This window comes from Thermobia domestica, chromosome 5 (assembly GCF_964235325.1).
Source record: "Thermobia domestica chromosome 5, izTheDome1.hap1.1, whole genome shotgun sequence".
Classification (NCBI taxonomy): domain Eukaryota; kingdom Metazoa; phylum Arthropoda; class Insecta; order Zygentoma; family Lepismatidae; genus Thermobia; species Thermobia domestica.
In genome coordinates, this window is record NC_137458.1 from 274,655,724 (window position 1) to 274,675,732 (window position 20,009).

Below are 20,009 nucleotides of genomic sequence, written 5' to 3' on the forward strand. Positions count from 1 at the left end.
TCTCGACTCGTCTCGTGTGCATCCCTATTCAAAACAGCTATAAAATGATTTTAAAGAATAGTGGTTCTTATTTAAATAAGTATTTATTTAACATTTTCAGTAGCAGCCTAAACATTTGGAAATTTCCTTATATAATCTTGAAATTAGATACCGATATCTCCTTTGGAATGAAATATAACACTCTACAACGGCGCACAATCAGCTATTTTACAGATGTTAACTCAATTCATTAAGTACTTGATATGCTATTATCATTCCAGAAAAATGCGAACTAATATGAATGAAGTAAGTACAAAAGAATTTCTTGGTCACACTAATACGTGGGTCGTTCAATATAAAAATTACCCTAAGCCGTAAAAAATACTTTTAAATGATACATTCATGTGTAGGTGATTCTTTCCTCATTTCTGCAGATAATATCCATTGAGATTCAGATATTTGTTTCACTGTTGGACCAATTTGTCTAAATGTTTCGCAAAAAATCTGGGCTCTAGCAATTTAGCACTATCCTCAGATTCCGCTTCGCTTTTTCATTAGCAGTTGACAAAAGACCAGGTCGCTTATGTGGAACCTAAACTCTTCTTAAGAGAAACGTTATTCGTCATAATCGACCTGGTTTCTTCTTGACGACAACGCCCACCTTGACTCAGCACATAAACAAGACACAAAATTGAAGAACTAGAGTGAGAATGGTTTCTCCATTCTCCATACAGTCTCAATTAGCGCCGAGCTACTTCCATATTTTTCTGGTCTTAAAGTCTGCATTGCAAGGTAAACGTTTCGAAACAGATGATGAAATGAAGCGAAATGTGATTAGAGTGCTAAATAGTCAGAGCCCTCATTTTTTTTGCAAAGGGTTTATACAAATTGAGGCAACGGTGAGACAAATGCCTGAATCTCAATGGGGATCATGTGGAAAGGTGAGGAAGTACCCATCTACACATGTATGCATAGTTTACAAATGCGTCTTAAAAATAGTTTTTTCTTACAGCTTAGGAAAAAGCTTATATATTGAACCAATCACGTACATAAAATACATTTTTTTAAAAAAAAGAAAACGAAAGAAAAAATGTAAAAACTTATTTCAGACTTTCTCGTGTTCTTTCTCAACCCTGTGACAGAGACAGTTTCAAACAGTGATAATTTCAGATTTTTCCACTAGGGTAACTTTCGATACACGTGATATTAAAATAACTTCAAAAATTCTGGTTATGATAAGAACACTGGAGATATGCCCCGGGTAGGAATTTCGTACACTGAGAAAAAAAAAGTATGCAGCGTTTCTAAAATTGTCGGTTACATGTGTAAATCCTGTAGTTTTCGGACTTAATGTACTGCAAACATATAATTGAAAAAGTATGTTTTATAGGTACTTTCCGTATAGGTGTTCCGAATATGCGTACTTTCCGTACGAACGAAAGAACTGTATATAGGCGGTCAGGATCTCACATACAGATGGACGTATATAACATATAGCTGAAGTATGTAACATACGTATATGTATGTAATATACGGAAGACTCTTAGAGGTCAGACATCCTGCAACAGCATGATGTAACATCTACGGGTAATGCATACGTAGGATATGGATAACGTATGCCCCGTACTGATTTCTATAGTAAATATAAGGTCTCCATATATTTGTGTAATATACTGCTGTCCGGATAACAGATTTTTCTCAGTGTAGCTCCGGGGAAATATTCCCCTTCTCTGGACTACCTTCTAAAATCATCACTGTTCAAAAGTAATGGAGATTTTTACTTATAAGTAGGAGTAATAAACTAAATACCTACTTATTTTATTCTTGCTCATATTGTCTTTTTTTTTCAAGTTATCCTAAGTAAAAAGTTCTGAAGAGCCAAGCGGAGGAACTGGGGTTCATCAATCCATTTCCCCATATACTCAATGGAATCATATCCTCTAGTACAGAATATACGAGCGTTAGCGACTTTGTGATAGAGAGGCATTATTTTCTTATGGTCAGCTATATTGCGAAATATAGAAACCTTTGAGTTTTACGTCCCACGATTATGCCGGTTAGGCTAAAGGAGACGGTGATGATGAGTAATGAATGAAGTGGTGGAATGAATAAAGTGGGAGGAAATGGGGGAACCCCGAGAAAACCGACGCACACGGTGCTTGTCCACCACAAAGTTTACTTGGCGGGGCTGGGATCGAACCCGGGACCCCAAGAACCAGAGGTAAACGCTCTACCACTGAGCCACCGCGGCTCCCTTGCGAAATATAGTGTTTAGTTGTGTTAAGAAAGAGTCCAATCAACACACGAAGTTCCATCCAAGATGTTCTTAGAGTAAGAAAATTGAACCTTGGACTACTTACGTCAAAGGTAAGTGCGGTGGCCATGAAACTATTTTTAATTGGTTGATCTACTGTATCGTTTCAGCAAGAGTGTACGTTAATCGGGAACAACTCCTTAATTTCAAGTGAAAGATTACACAATGGAAGATTACATCAAGCTACATGATCTTATTTTGTGTTACTTAATTTTTCCTACACATTTAAAGCTTAATTTGGCGGTCTGATAAATTGAGGAATTCCAAGTACAAAAGTAGTCGAATAGTAGTCCAATTTCCATAATTACAGGGTCAAGTGTTACATGTGTACTATATGAAATGCCTGTTTCTTTTAGGGACATTTATATAAAGTATTTGAACCACTTCCCCTTTTAGGATACGCATTTCAATGAAAGTGAAATGTTAAAAAAGTATATATATATATATTTTCCCCAAAAATATTTTGATCCCCTACCTACTTAGGATACACCCTTTAATTAATGTGTCCGCTTGTTTTTTATACGTTTATGTACCGAATTTCAGTAGATTGAGGAGCTCGTGAGCAGTAAGTACGCCAGAAATTTTTACTTGGGGGGGGGTGTTCAAAAGAAAAGGGGGGGTGCTTTCAGAATAGTGATATAATTTTTAAACTCAAACAAGAAAACAGTATATTTTGTTACGCAACTATTGTAATACTACTACTACTACTACTACTACTACTACTACTACTACTACTAATAATAATAATAATAATAATAATAATAATAATAATAATAATAATAATAATAATAATAATAATAATGATAATATCAGCTCTTCGCAGTGGTAGATTCAATAAAGTAAGTTCATACATTTGAGCATTTATTATTATTATTAAACTAAGTACTACAGTGAAACCTCTCAAAACGGACATCGGTGAAACCGATTACTTGTCCGTAAATGAGAGGTGTCCCTAAAAGGAAGGGTTCTCTCTCATAACACTACACCACACATATTTATGGCATGGAAGAATAAGAAAGTTTGTCCTCTTATGAAGATGTCCACTATTGAGAGATGCCCATTAAGAGAGGTTTCACTGTATTGGGAATTAACCTCCACTATTTTACCCAATAATTATATGTGAATTGATTATATACGAATTATTGCAATTATTTTGCAAAATTCTGCTATTATTTCAATTTATTTACCCCCAGCAAGTTTTAGTGGGTGAGTTTTTTCCAAAATATTAATTGGGAAAAAATTCCTTTGTCCCATGCTGAAATCACATTCGTTTAGTAATTAATACTGTACATAGTTCCAATTTCATTATTTTAATATTCTAACCCTGTTGTTAACGTTAATTGTTGTAATATTATTTGATCTCTTAATCTCCGTTCCTGCCCCTTCTTGGCTACGTTATTCGCTCTGAATATCTTTCATAAGAAAATTATTCATTGATTTAGTTGTTTTCCAGAAATCCAGTTTTTCAATTTACAAATATTTCGTATCTTTCTATTTTGTCTTCTTTAATATACCCCAATTTTAATAATCCCAGTGCTCATAGTGGTCTGGTCTCTTGTAAATAGTTGAAAAGTGACCAAAAATGGCCAAAAGCACACGAGAAAGTGACCAAAATCTCATCATGACCCTTTTTTCCTTTGGCAATTTCTCCATCACCTCTCTCTTTGTTTGTTGTTTTGTTTCTTCTTTTTGAGCTTCCTCCTTTCTTAGGTTTTCAAAGTATGCTTTGTAGTTACGGTAAGCAGACTTAGCAAATGTAAAAAGCTTCTGAGTAAGTGGAAGCAGTTCTGGCCTATTTCCGAATTTCTTCATCCCAGACATTATATTTAACTTCGCATTAAGAATTCTCAAAAACGTGAAATATTCAAATTTATCACCTACTCTTAAGAAGAACATACAAGAAGCATAACACAAGACAAACATGATGAAACACACAAACACACACACACAACGTTGAACGGAGCGTTAACTATTACGAGGGAAAACTAAAAGATTGTTATGATAGAAGAAAGAATAGAAACTAAAAGATTGTTATGATAGAAGAAAGAATAGACACAGAAGAGTTCTCAACCCCACCTTGAGAGCTTAAGCATCCACCAACCGTCCACTGTGCTTGAGAAAGAATAAAAGCTGAAGTGAGAATAAAGCTGACTGTTTGTTTCACATATGGCAGCAAGTACTGAAGCTTTCAGAAGAGTAATGAGTAACAAGTTTCTGCCTTTTTTCCATTTGTTTTTAATTTTTTCTTAGAAAACTGCCAATGCAAAACAAATCACACCAGAAAGTCACTTTACCTCTCAAAAAAGTAACTTTTAGTGACAAATTTGAAAAAAAAAAGTAAGTTTTAGTGACCAACTTGAAAAAAGTAAATTTTAGTTTAGAAAGTGACTCGCCATGAGCCCTATTCCGCTCAATTCCTCTTAGTAAATAAAAATATACTTTACAAAAAATTAAGCTAGCGCCAAACACTAGACTCAGTCTAAAATATATATAATTCTTACTTGAATCGATCTCTTCATTTCTAAAAACGTTTTGACTACACCCTTCTAACATCTGTCCGTTGATACACCACTTGCAGAGCAGGCTCGAAACCAGCCACAGGGCTTTGGGGGCTATGAATATGTTAGGAGGGGCCAAGACATTAAACATTCTCTTACAAATATCTAAATTGTGCATTTTGTATTGAGGTCTAGAGGGGACATGAAAAATTTAAGGAGGGCCGTCCTCCCTAGCTCACCTCTGGTTGTGAACCTGATGCAGAGTAGCACTTACCAACTGAATCTGGTATAAGTTTATTACTATATTATCACATTTTTCCTTATTGAGGAGGTAGGTGAATGACCACTCAAGACGTTGTCAATTTCAGTCATTTGCATCTGTTCATCAATCTCTTTTCTTGGAAAGGACTGCGGAGCCCAGGAGGGTAGGTATCAGCGGTCTGTTTTGTCAATTGTTTCGAACGAAACACCGCCCGAAACAATGAGGTCGTGTCACTGGCGTCTCTGTCATGTAAAATTTGAAGGGGACATCAAAGAAAGTGGTTTAAATGGTAACCTAGCCCATCCTGTATATTATCCACGATTCCATTTCTTACCTTTCTGCTTACCTTCACGGATCCCTTGAGCTATAGCAAGAACTCTGTTATAATCGTTTCACAGCCTGAATATTACCTAGGTATATTCCTAATAAATATAAATATTATTATTTATATGTTATTCTGTCGTCAGTATATAAATTAAATTAGAATAAAATATTGAATATTTTGTACTTCAAAATATTGGGGAGGGACGCGTCCCCCTCCTCCCCCCTCCGCCAGAAATGCCCATGGGTCGTGTGGTTCTCGAAGCCGTGCATGAAAACGAGGTCGCTTCGTATTTTGAAGTGAAATAAATAAATAAGAATATTGCTTTCTTTCCTAAACGCTAAACCTTTTTTAATTTGATGTAATAAATAACCTATATGATACTGATTGATACAATTGGATTTGGGGGAGTATTCCTTTTCCATCCAGGGGTGTGTGTAAAGAAATTTGGAGGGATGTTGGGGGGTGTAGATTACTCCCTGCTCGTGAGACAATCTCTTTTCTGCATAAATTTCACCGCACATATCCCACTTTCAATACAAACTCGAATCAAATTGACATGGTAAAATTCTATTCCGAGGTAGGTATTATGTTCTAAAATTTATTTCAAAAGGTTTAGGTCATTTTCTCGCGATTCAATCGAAACAAATTGATATGATAAAATCCTAACTCGAGTTACACTGAGAAAAATCTGTTCCCCGGACAGCGGTATATTGTACAAATATACGACAGAAATTAGTACGTAGCATACGTTATCCATATGTTACATATCTACTGCCCAATATATCTATATTTATGTTACATTCCTCAGCTATATGTTACACACGTCCATTTGTATGTGAGATTCTGACCGCCTATATTTGTTTCATACGGAAAGTAGGTACAGATGGAACACTTCTATGGAAAGTATTATAAAACATGCGTTTTCAGTTATACGTCTACTGTCATAAAACTGCTGGATTTACAAATGTAACCTACCTTTTTAAGCACGTCACCTACAATTTTTTTCCTCAGTGGAGGTACTATGTTCCAAAATTCATTTCAAACGGTTTAAGCCTTTTTCTACACTGAGGAAAAAATGTAGGTGGCGTACTTAAAAAGATAGATTACATGCGTAATTCCTGTAGTTTTTGGACTTAAGGTACAGCAGACGTATAACTGAAAACGCATGTTTTATAATACTTTCTGTATAAGTGTTCCATCTGTATGTACTTTCCGTATGAAACAATATAGGCGGTCAGGATCTCACATACAAATGGACGTATATAACATAGAGCTGACGAAGGTCACATAAGTATGTGCGTGTGATATACGGAAAACTGTTAGATGTCAGACATCCTGCAACGGCATGATGTAACATCTAAGGGCAGTGCCTATGTAGCATACGGATAATGTGCTTATTAATATACAATATTTGGCATAATTTGAATGCAATTTGTCTTAAAATCCTCATGTATATACATTCTGCATCTGAATGCTCCCCCAAATTTCCAGACAAATCGGCGCCCTTGCCTATCACCGAATCACTGTCTCTCCTTTAGGCTTCTTCGAATGTATTTAAGTATATCTGGATAATTTTGATCAGAAAAACAGAATAAGAGCTCTCTTGTAGTTCCATAGTTAGCATATTCACCTTTGGGATGGGAGACCCGGGTTAGATTCCCGGCGGAAGCTCATTTGGTTCGGATTCCATGTTAGGCACTAGCTCCACGTCAAATATAGACTCGCTGCTGAAATAAGGTTAAACTCGAAACCAAGCAAAATAGAAATAAAAATTCGGCAAAATAAGTCCTGTGAAAGATAAGTGTTTATAGAGCTGTGATAAACAAAATTGGAAAATACTGTCTGAAAAGTGTGTAGAACATATGTGACTTGGATGCACTTTCAATTACAAACAGTACATAATACTCGTATGTCCCTAGTGGCAACGCCTTTGTCCATAGTAACTAACATATAGTGTCTCAATAACACAACCAAAATCATTAATTAAAATGCAGAGAAACATAGCATTCACATTCACATTACAACCTACTTTCATTTTCTGTAAGAATTAAAGAATGAAGGTTTTGCTGTGTTAGAGAAAGGATAGTAAAAGCATTTTTAAGTATCACGGTGATCTAGTAGGAGGGACAGAAACACCAAAGAATGTAATAACAACAATTCTATTATACAATGTTTAGTAATCTTACGAAACCTAAATAATGCATATATTTAAAAGAAAATTACAAATTAAAAGTTTACATGTTTTTGTTTCAGTAGTGTATGCGTATTATGAAACTATACCATTTTTTTTTCATACCAATTTGTACACATATTAATTTTGTGCATTTTACATGCAATTTAAATGACATCTAGATTACTTTTCTTTTCTGTTAACCATGTTACTTACAAATTAAATAAATGACCTTCTTGATAAATGACAAAAGTCACAATAATAATTAAAGGCAGGGCCGCGCCGTAAGGGGGTGCGAGCGGGACGACGGCCCTGGGCGCCGAAGTAAGGGCAGCGAAAAAAATCGGGAGAAAAAGGGGCAAAAGAAAGGAAAAATTACTTGGAATATATTTATGGGGGCGCCATCGTATAGCCCTACTCTCGCCCCGGGCGTTGATTTTCCACGGCACGGCCCTGATTAAAGATATAGCTAGAGTTTTCAACGCCGGGAGACGAAGTCAGTTTCTTTGGTGGACTACTGGTTTGTAGCCAGACATTACAAACGCATGCCGTAACACTGCAATCAACAATCTTTGAAAATTAATTTATCATTCTTCAATATTTCTACGATAGTGGCAGTAATAGTTGTATATCTGCAATCCTTACTCATTTTTTTATGAGCTTGAATGAATCCTAAGAAAGACTCTTTCATAACTACAGTTTTTTAATATTAGACTTTACACGAGTATCTACATCTCTATTTGCTGCGTATATAAGAAGCAACTCATCACGACTGGATCGAATTATGCACCCTAAGCTTCAAAAGTTCTACAATATTTCTAGCGTTTCTGTGAATCTCCCAATTTTCAGTTACAGTGGTATTTTCTCTGTGGCCTTGAATAAATATTTTATGTAGTATAATATCTTCTTGAGTATTTGTAATATGTTTTTGTTCTCTTCAACAATTTGATTTTAAAGCTGTTCATCTATTAGACTTTATCTTTAGACCTCCCTTTCCATTTCTTTCCATATTGTGAAAGAATCCCAATGCCTTTGAGAATTTTCATGTGCAGTAAATTTTCTTTCTTCTTCTTTTTTTAGACTTCTGATCTATGCTTAAGTCTCGAAAGTCTTACAGGAGGGATTTGTCCGTCCGTCGACAAATTCCAGAGCAAAAACGATGAGATATCGAGAAGCTTTCTTTCTTTCTTTTTTTTTTTTTTTTGTAACCAGCTTCCAAAGAATAGGTTTCAATGTTTTTCACCATAGAACTAAAGTGGTTACAGATAGCGAGAAGCGCTTTCTGCAAACGATTCAGCGTATCAAGACAACGTATCATGACTTTCCAACTTTTTACCAAAACCAGAAGTGGTTCAAATCTACTATTACTTCCGGTTTTAATACCGGTTTCAACGTTTATCACTATAAAACGAAAAAGGTAACAAATAGCTAGAAGCGGTTTCTTGCAAACGATTCCACGTCTCAAGGCAACATATCATGACTATTAACAATACTTTACTAAAACCGGAAGTGATTCAAAATAATTATTACTTCCGGTTTTAATACCGGTTTCAACGTTTATCACTATAGAACGAAAAAGGTAAGAGATAGCGAGAAGCGGTTTCTTGCAAACGATTCAGCATCTCGAGGCAACATATCTTGACTATTTACAACACTTTACTAAAACCGGAAGTAGTTCAAATTCACTGTTGCTCACGGATTCAACACTAATTCCCGTAGAACAAAAACGGTATACGGTATTAAGATGCGGCTTTTAGCAATTGATTCAGCGCTCCAAGACCAGATGTCATCTTCTCTACTCATGCTTTATCCAAGGCGGAAGTGGTTAAAATTAGCCGCTTCCGGTTTCAACGCTTATCACATAGAATGAAAACTATAACAGATAGATAGAAGCGGTCTTTTCAGAAACTATTCAACGTCTCAAGATAATGTAACACGACTGTCCACAACACTTTACCAAAACAGGAAGTAGTTTAAATTTACTATTACTTCCGGTTTCAATACTGATTTGTATGGAGCAAAAACGATAAGAGATATCAAGATGCGTCTTTTTGCAATTTATTCAAGTTGCCAAGAATAGGTTTCGTTTTTTCTGTTAAACCTCTGTTCAAACCGGAAGTGGTTCAAATTAACCATTTTCCGTGTCATAATTTATCATCTGAGAACAGAAGTGACAACTGTTTTTGCAATTGATATATTGTCTCAAATATATACATGTATCCGCGGATCCAGGATATGATCAAGGGAGGGGCTAAACCATAGGTTGCCGCTTTATCCAGTGTAAAGTAGAATTGAAGCTCATTTTATAAAGTGTATACCTGAGCGTCAAGATAAGGGCTATAGCCCATATAGTGCCCCCTTGGATCCGCGCCTGTATAAATGTATATATGATAACGACCCACAATATTATATCGATACCGGAAGTGGTTGAATTTACTAGCATTTTGGCCTCAGAATTTCATAGAGCAAAAATTGTAAGAGATATCGAGAATATTTTATTTATTTATTTATTTATTTTGAACCAATTCAGTGTCTGAAGAATAGGTTCTATCTCCTATTTAAACTAAAAGTGATTAAAGGAAACGACTTTTTTTTTTTTTTTTTTTTTGTTTCAACCTTTACAGCCATAGGACAAAAACAGTAAGCCTAACGAGTAATGTTTTTAGAGACCTAACAAGCTAGATATAAATAACGAGACCTTTTCGATATCAATTCAGCATCCGAGGAACATGTTCTATCTTTAATCTTATTACCCTATTGCAACTAGTATTTATAGGTGCCCTACTTCAAGTCTGAGTATTCAATTCGCATAATTTGAAAGTCTTCCTTTCACACTGTGAAACGATAATCACTTATTGGAATCAAGTTCCATGGAACAGTTACCGGCTGCATATGGCGGGAAAAGCACGAAAAACGAAACAATATGACCTTTATCAGGGAATACATCAACCAAAATCAACTCATCCTATCTTCTTTCTCTTTTCCTATTTGTTTTGTAAACCATGCTGAACATACAGCTTTATCTACGAGGGGTGATTGAAAAGGTTTGAGCCTTGAGGAAACTATAAGTAGAACAGATTTGGTAATACATTTATTTTTCAACATAACCCCCTTGGACTGTAACACACTTGCTCCAACAGTGCTGCAGTGCTCTTATCACAGTAGAAAGGTATCCTTAGGTTGTGACCACAGAAACTCCTCCACGGCTGTCATTACGTCATTATCGCTTGCAAAACGTCGTCCTGCTAGTGCCTATTTAGATTAGGGGACAAGTGGAAGTCTGAGGGGGCTAGATCTGGATAATAGGGTGGATGAGGAACGAGTTCAAATCCGCATTCGTGAATAGTAGCCATGGCAACTGCTGATGTGTGGCCGGGATCATTGTCATGATGGTAGAGAACGCCTCTGGACATCATTTATGGCCTTTTATCTTGAATTTGCACTCGAAGTTTTCTTCACTATAGTATTGTACTGTGATGGTATGACCCATTTATAGGTAATCAATGAATATCACACCTTGGGAATCCCAAAAAAACAGAGGCAATCACTTTGCAAGCTGAGGGAATCACCTTTGCCCTCTTTAGGGAAGAGGAAGAAGGGTGCTTCCATTGTTTGGGTTGTCTTTTTGTTTCTAACTGGTAATGATGTACCCAATCCTCGTCCATAGTGATGAATCGACAGAGAAAATCGTCCACATCGCTTTCTAACAATATCAAATTGTCCACGGATAGGAGGTACCGAGTGCGTTTTTGTTCGAGAGTGGGACCCATCGAGCAGAAACTTTTGATAAACCAAGATCATTCTTCAGAATATGATTTACTCGCTCCTCTGGTATACCCAGTCTGTTTGCTATCTATCGAGTTGACAATCAGCGATCTTCCATGATCATATCAAGTACCAGGCCATGTATTCCATGGTGGTAGCACTTGATGGTCTCCCTGATCTGCCTACCACGTTTGAATTCCTGCAACCATCTTTTTATGTTGGCATACGAAGGGGCAGATTCACTTACGGTATTGACATATCCTGGCGAATCTCAGATCCCGACATCGCTTTCAATTACAGATACTTGATGACTGACCTGTACCCGAGTTTTTCCATTTTCCCAACTTCTGCCATCTCACTCACTTCAAGAGCCAGTAAAAGACAAAAGAAATAACCTAGAACCAAGAGCTTGACACACATTAATATCAAAGGTTGTACTATTCTAATACATATAATTATTCTATTCTAGATCCTCATTTTCTATGTTAGGCTCACAACTTTTCAGCCACCCCTCGTACGTACACAAAATGAATTTGCTCGATCCCGCCAAAGAAAGTTTGTGGTGGACAACATCGTGTCCGTGGGTTTTCTCTCGGGATACTCGCGTTTCTTCCTACTTTCTAATTGCACCAATTCTTCCATCAGCATTTACTTGCCTCATCATTATTTCCCTAACCTGTGGGTCAATGTGAAATCTTTTGTGAATGCGGTGAAAATTGGGAATGCTCAGCAAGTCAAAGAACGAATTGTAGACGCATGTTTCAACATTACAGCCGATACTTGCACGACAATCGACAGAAATGGGGAATACATTGAACACGTTCTATTGAACACGTTTTCCTTGCCGTATGACTAACATCTTTTGTTGAAGACACAAAAAATAACCACATATTCTCTTAATGGTTAGCAATAGAGCAAAAATAGCAATGCCATTCAATTTCTACGAAAATTTACTATTGAAATGATATATAACACATTGTGCTTTCCATTTAAGATAATGATATAAAATTCACTATTTATATTAATGTTAGCTAATTATTTAACAAATAACATCAACCACTACTGTAAAAATAATTTCCTACTGTCATTGATCAACTAAATGTGTATATGTATATATAAGCGAGGGATCGGGCCTACCCCAAATTAAAATTCTAAAGCCGCCCCTGCCTTTTTCTGACTTATATTGTAACTTTGGTTATATTTTACAGTGTTTCCACTCTTTTGTATGAAATTGCAGTGTTTCCCTGTATACTTTACTTGTTTTCTTTGTGATGAATGTTGATTTCCTGAAAATAAATTCTCAGAAAGACCACTGGTAAGAATTCATAAAGCGAGTTCCTAAAAATTTAAAATTTAAGTCTCTGCAATTTTTAAATCTGGAAATTAAAGTTGCTAATATTACATACATACTAAATATTTTACCATTAAATCACTGCTTGAAGATGATGCAAAGTCAATGGTTTAATCAAAGTTAAAGATTCAATTTAGGCAGGCGAAACATAGAGTATATGAAAAAATATGTATTAAGATTTTTACTAAATATGAAAATTTTCCCAACATATTATGAAATACGAAAATTTTAAACACGTTTCGATTCTACATACCGTGAAACATTAAGATCCATTTTTTCTACTAGGAATTTCATATTTTTCTAATCTCTTGATATAACATTATACTGTACATATCACTATTTTTAACAGTAATAGTAATCCTAGATGGTGCTCTTTAATACGAATCTATTATATCAGTACACTGTTCTAGTCAATCGTGTACCTTACTACAGGATATTAGATTTTGATTATAAACTAACACCAATGATAATTATTCAGTTATAAATAAGAAAAAAAAGTAGATAATGATAAAAATTATTTTCCCTTGTGACAACAGTTTGTTATTTCCAATAAAGTTCATTTCTCTTAGTCTAAAAAGTTATTTTTTAAACACTATTCTTTCGTATTTATCATACTGAAGTCTATCGTGTAATTTCGAAAGTAGTTATTAAAATCAAGGTCATGGTTCTGATTCTGACTTTACTTATCAATAATACAACCTTATTATTCTGTTGAATTATAATACACTACAGATGAAATTTGACAGTATGGAACTATACATTGTTCAGCGTAAGCTCTAAACTCCGATAAACAAAATATTTGTATCCTTCCGCTTGTCACAAATACGATTGGCTAGTGATGTATCACTCCCACTCCCCACTTTGAGGAGCAAATTATACACGTGCATTTTGACACTGTTTCGTGTTGTCCAGATACTTACAGCAGCAGCAGAAAAGAAAGAAAAGAGACTCGAAAGATTGAAAAAAAAATTGAATTTCGCTCGTAAATAATTGTTGCTTAGTGAGTAAAGGTTTGCCTTGTTGGTGTTTCACCACAACACTCGCGGAACCGGAATTCACGCCAGTCATCTTTCAGACTTTAAAAGCAGAACACACGTCCACAGTTGAGTTGGCGCCATAATTACTGCGCATACTTACTGTTTATTTCTATTGTGTCATTAGCCACACTCGATTGCAGTATTATTAGACAGTGGTGCCCACCCCCCTTATGTCCATGACGCACCCCCCAATTGTCTACCCGTAGGTGTTCTTCCATGAAAAAAATCTTCTTTTCGATTAATTTTTACACTCCCTCAAACATATTTATACAGATTTTTACCCCCCCAAATATTTCAATGACGCACTTTGCGTCATAGCCCCCCCTTGTGGGCACCCCTGTATTAGATAATCCGTATTATATTTTTGTCATTTATAATAATATAGCAGTTTTATATGAAGCTTCATAGTAAAAGTAATAATGCAATCACATGAACTATTTTGCGGAGGAGTACAAGCGTCGACAGGACAACAGCAAATCAGCGAGATTTAGTTTCACTTGGCTTTGTTTATCACAGTTTAGAGCTTACACCGAATAATGTATAAGTTCTGAACATTTGTAAGGGTTGAGCAATATTCAAGTTCAACGAACCTTAATTTCACTACTTAGGCAAAGCTGGGGTTTTGGAGTATGTGGTGATTACAAGCACATAAGACGCCGAAATGAAGGTGACATAGAAAATGAAGATTGACATTTGTTTCTAAGATTTTTAAAGATACAAAATGAACAACAGGCTCATACACGTGTCTACCACTAATTCGAATATTTGCTTAAAGGTACATTCTGAAGCTCCGGCAGACTTCCGAAGTCCAGAGAACCAATATTAAAACCGCAAGTACTAGACCTACATTTCTACTTATCACAATAGACAGATAAGTGAATAGAAACCTATTCTTGAGACGTTTACGTTAATAGATGGAGAAGCAGTGACTTATTATAGGACATATTATCCTTATTCGTTGTTTACTTTGGTTCATTTATCTCTCTTGCTTCATTTACCTTTAACATTACGTTTAGTATAAGGTTTTCTTGTCTCGTCTCGTATCATCTCTATTTTCAAAGAAATCTTTCTTGTCTCGTCTCGATTCTCAAGAAGCGTTCCTTTTTCAGTTTCGTTTTTTTTAAATGTTATATACAAAATTTATTTCCTGGCTTTCGTTTTGGATTATTTCATCTAGAAGTCATCAGAATCTTTTCGCCGCTTATGGAGAAGATCATGAAGGATATAATATAGCAACATTTAAAACTAATTTCTTATTGCAATATATTGTGTATCTTTAAACGTTGATAAACGATCTTTATTCTGTTTGTACAATCACTTTATCTGTTTATAGTTATTATACTACGAATAGAGCAACACTAAAACCCGTTTGAGATCTAAAACTTGAGTGAAGTAGTGTCGCGCAATTGTGATGACTCGTGAAATTGCTTGTCTCGGATCTAAAACGAGACGAAAATTATCTTGTTTCTCGTTCCGCCGCGAATTCAACTAGTTTCGACGCCCGATTCGTAGGCAAATACCGTGTGGCTCACTTCCTGAGTAGTGATGGGCAGTGGGAATATTCCCGGTGGGAAGGAATTTTAAAAATGGGAATATTCCCGGGTTTTCCCCCTTGTCTATAAATTCCCGGGAAGGAATTTATTTCCAGTTCTTTACTTATCTTCCAAATTATAAGAAACGTATGACTAATTATATTATTTTAATATATTATGATTTACTTCTAGGTTTTAAAGAATTTGGAGGTTAAAAAATTACAAATTCTTTGACTGTACTTTATATAACTAATATGAGTTTTAAGTTCCATTTCCATTTCCATTAAAAAGTAGGATAATTGTTTAGTATTGGGGGTCAAAACTAGCAAAAAGTAGGACGATTTACGGAACAAATCAGTTGATAGTTGTGTTCAAGTAGTCAAGGAAGTATGGAACACAATTTTTTAGGGTAGTAGGGGATTTGTACAAACCGTAAAGGTAAGTGGAAGTGATTTATGTGAGAAAAGAAAGTGAATTGTTCGTAACGAAGATAGAAAACAACGTGCTCTGAGGGGCTCTAACTCAGCTTCACTCGCTAACGCTCGTTCGGGAATGCTGTCTGAATTTAATGTTGGTAACGTAATTTAACGTATGAAACTATTAAACAACCGCATCGGAATAGAATATCGCAAAAAAAAAAAAAAAAAAAAAAAAAGGTGCAAATCTGACCCCCAAAGCTAAACAATAGCCAAAAGAAGCAAAATACTAATTTACAAATGATAAGAAGGAACCATTTTGTAAACTAATGTAGAATTACATAGAAATAGAGACGAAGTACTATTAATAAACCCTGAACGACCGTTAGTAATAGACATCGGTCTGTCTCCTGTCTCTCACTCTAATTTCTGAAGAGGTACTCGAAATTCTCTTAAATGCGAATTAACGCATGAAATTTCAAGAAATGGGCAGGAAGAAAGGTCGTGTGTGGCAATATTACATGCAAAATTATAAAGATAAGAAAGTATCTTGCAAATAATGTGAACATACATATTTATGCGCAAATGTTGACAAAATGGTTGGATATGTGTATTCTGGCAATTACCCGACCTAATTTGTTTGTAACATTTAAAAATTTAATACGTTTATATAAGTAGTAAAGTCAAGTTTAGAAAATCCACTTATATGTAAATTTAAACTTTTTAGCGGTTTAAAAGTATGAGGACTTACTAACTTATACCATTTTTGAAACACATTTACTTTCATAAAACATATTGTAAATGAATATCCATTTATGCGTACTCTCTAAATATAATAAAATATTAATAAAATAACATAACATCGTTCAGAATATACATTTTAAAGACTCCTCTAGGGACAACAGTAATAATATACTGTGATATAAGAACGAATTTAACTTTGAAATTATAATATAGTAATAGAATGCAATTTTATTTGTGATTGTACATAAATTCCCGGAAAATTCCCATTTTTGAGAATCTTCCCGGGAATTTACCCATCACTATTCCTGAGGTAAGGCCCTTAGAATAACAAAGGCGTATGTGCCGAAAGTTAGTTTTGAAAAAAAAAAAAAATGCGATTTAAGTTTTACTAAGCATGACATATGAGTATAATCGATAAAGACATTAAGAGGTGTTTAGATATGAACTTAACGCATTACTACTATACATTATGATTGTAAAACGATATTTGATAGATAGGCCCTATTTGAAGATTTTTGAACGCTAATTGCATATACAATGCTATTCCCGAGGTTAAGCTGTAAGCACGTACAATTGAACACCATGCTGTATTCAAATGGAGATTCGTATTGACGTCCAAAGTGTATTGATGATTCACACTTACAGACATGAAAGGGTATACTTCATACTGCAAGTTGCAAGAAAAAAAAAAGTATACTTTGGCGCATACGGCTGTGCTATTCTAAGGGCCTCAATGTTCTTTAAGTTATCCACCAAAATTCAAAATAGTGGGGATGAGTTTATGAGTGGGGAAGGGCCTTAACAGATTTTGTGACTCCTAATCACATCATTTTGCCTCAAAACATTCCGACAAATTAATTGTAAGCTGTTTTTGCAGTAACTTATAGCCACAGTGCGTACAAGAAACATTTTCTGTTATAATTATAAAAAGAAATGGATAAACAGTTGAAAATGCATACACCTATTAACATAAATACTATTGTCTGAATATATCAATCATAATTTGTTTAAAATAGACATGATTTAATAAATATGTTTATTCCAATTCGTGACAAGTTCTGCTAATTAGTGCTCAACAATAAAGAACGTCTTCGAAAAATAAAAGTATTAGAAGGGGAGGTCTCGGTTAACTAATTCCTTAATAAGATATCAGTCACACAATATCTGATTGAAAACGACATTCTGCATATCACAAACAATTTCTTAACTCGTTGAATATTTTTTATAACTTCGTTTACTCACAATGATTTAGTTAAAAGATTAACTTTCAAGATATTGTTGTTTATTGTTAAAGTTATTTCTTTAAAATATTTACGTTTGTTTTGCATGATTTATTTAGTAAAAGTATTTTGCTAACACTGATAAAATGTGCTGTGTGTACTTTTTTTTTTCATATACAGTGCATGCAAAAATAAATGTAGCGTGAATTTTGCCATTCGTGGAATTTCTCTCCACATAGTTATTTCCTGAAACTCATGAGTTAGATTCTACTGTGGTGGAAATTTCATTAATTAGGTAAATAAATAAAAACAATTTTATTGATCTCAAATACTACAATACTAGAAGCAAAACCTGCTAAATCCATTTTTCAATTTTATCAGGGAACGAAAAAAAGTGACTTCCTTATGTTACAGAATTGTTGAACAATTTTTTCGTTTAGTATTAGATCTGACTCATCTGCATTAAGTAGTGACCAGTAAACAACAACAACAACAACAACAAGAAAAAGTTGAAGAATTCCAAAACACAAAGGCGTCACTTTCTTTTTTCGTTTCCTGACAAAATTGAAAAATGGATTTAGCAGGTTTTCTATACTCCTGAATTATTAAATATAAATGCATTGAAATCTATAGTATAAATGCAAAATACCAATTGACTCTGCACAGTTTGTTATAGAAGAAAAACCTTTCCTAATAATATGCTAAGAGGTAATGTACCTAAAATGAAAGCCATATTGACTCGCTAAATTGCTATGCTGATATATTGTATAAGAAAAATATTAGCCCGATTGTCACCAGTAACCTGTCGAATACGTTGGCATACTTCTTGGATGAAATTGAGGAAATAAATAAAATATGTTCATATAATCAAATCCCCACCAGAAAACTTAACCCAGTAATCATTTTATTACACAAAAGGAGTGACCTCTAAACAATCACCTATCACACATTTAGACCGTATCAGTGAATTGGTAGTCAAGTAAGAACGTTTTGTTATATCTAAAGAGATAAAGAGCAAATTAAACTTAGACCACTTTAGTGCACTCGCGGGGCATCGAGTCCTGGAAGTTAGTACTTCACATATGGTTAGTATTACAACGTTTTTCCAACTGAATACGACTAATGTTAGATTAACAGCACCACCTAATAATATGCTAGCGCTCTGACTCACTGTCTCTCTAGAACCGCTCCAAAGTAGTCCAACTTATATTATTGTTTATACCTTCAATCCTCACTAAACAAGGTAATCAATATATTTGTTTTTGTGTATTATACCATTGGAAAGCTCCTCCAGAAAATGTTTGAATCAGATTTGGTTTTCAAAAATATTGCTTTCTAGTCACTGTTTGATATCTAACATGCATGTTTTTGTCACATCTGTTATGCAATTTTCACGTAGAGAAGAATTTTAAGATTTTTTTCAATCTATTCTTTGTCAGTGTTATTATATCAATTTGTAATATAAAATACACTAAACTTAAATAAATTAATTAAATATATTAATACATAAAATACATTAAATAAAAAAGAAACAGAATAGAAAAAAAACATCTTATAGTCGGCTAAATGTAATATGTTCCTGATTTTTGTAAACTCAATCAGGAGTTTTCCATCTGTAGTATAATGTCCTTTCTAATGAAGCTTTTTCTTATTTGATTTGAAATGATTTTGATTTCATTTGAAAAATAGGGATTTAACTTAGTGTTGCAGATTAATCCTTGGCAGTAGAAGCACGTTTTAACTTGTGTGATAGTTTATACCGAAGCTAAAATACAGGGTGTCCGAGAAGTCCTTCCCTGATTACAGAAATTGATAACTCAGTCTAGAAATAAAATAGAAATATGAAACTGGTGTTGAATTGTTTACAAACTATAAAAGTTTTGGTCACATCAGTACACTTCCACATGAGCACCCTTGGTAGCACGTAGCACATCTAGGCGATATTCAATTTCCATCCACACATTAGCCAACATCACTGGAGGGATCGATGCAACGACTGTGGTTATTCGTTGCTGCAGGGTTTCAAGAGCTGGTACACGTGTTCGGTAGACCTCATCCTTGACATAACCCCATAAAAAGAAGTCTAATGGGGTTATGTCAGGAGAGCGTGGAGGCCAAGCTGTTGGTCCATCACGACCAATCCATCGCAGAGGAAATGTCCTATCGAGATAGGCACGGACGTCCAAACCCCAATGAGGTGGTGCACCGTCTTGCTAAAAACGACATCGGGGCGATACTGAAGCAGCTGAGGAACAGCATACAGCTGCAACATATCCAGGTACACTGCAGATGTGATGGTATCCTCAGCGAAGAAGAATGGCCCGATAATTCGATCGTGCAATAACGCGCACCAAACATTCACCTTTGGACTGCCTCTGGTGAACTCCCTGACCTCC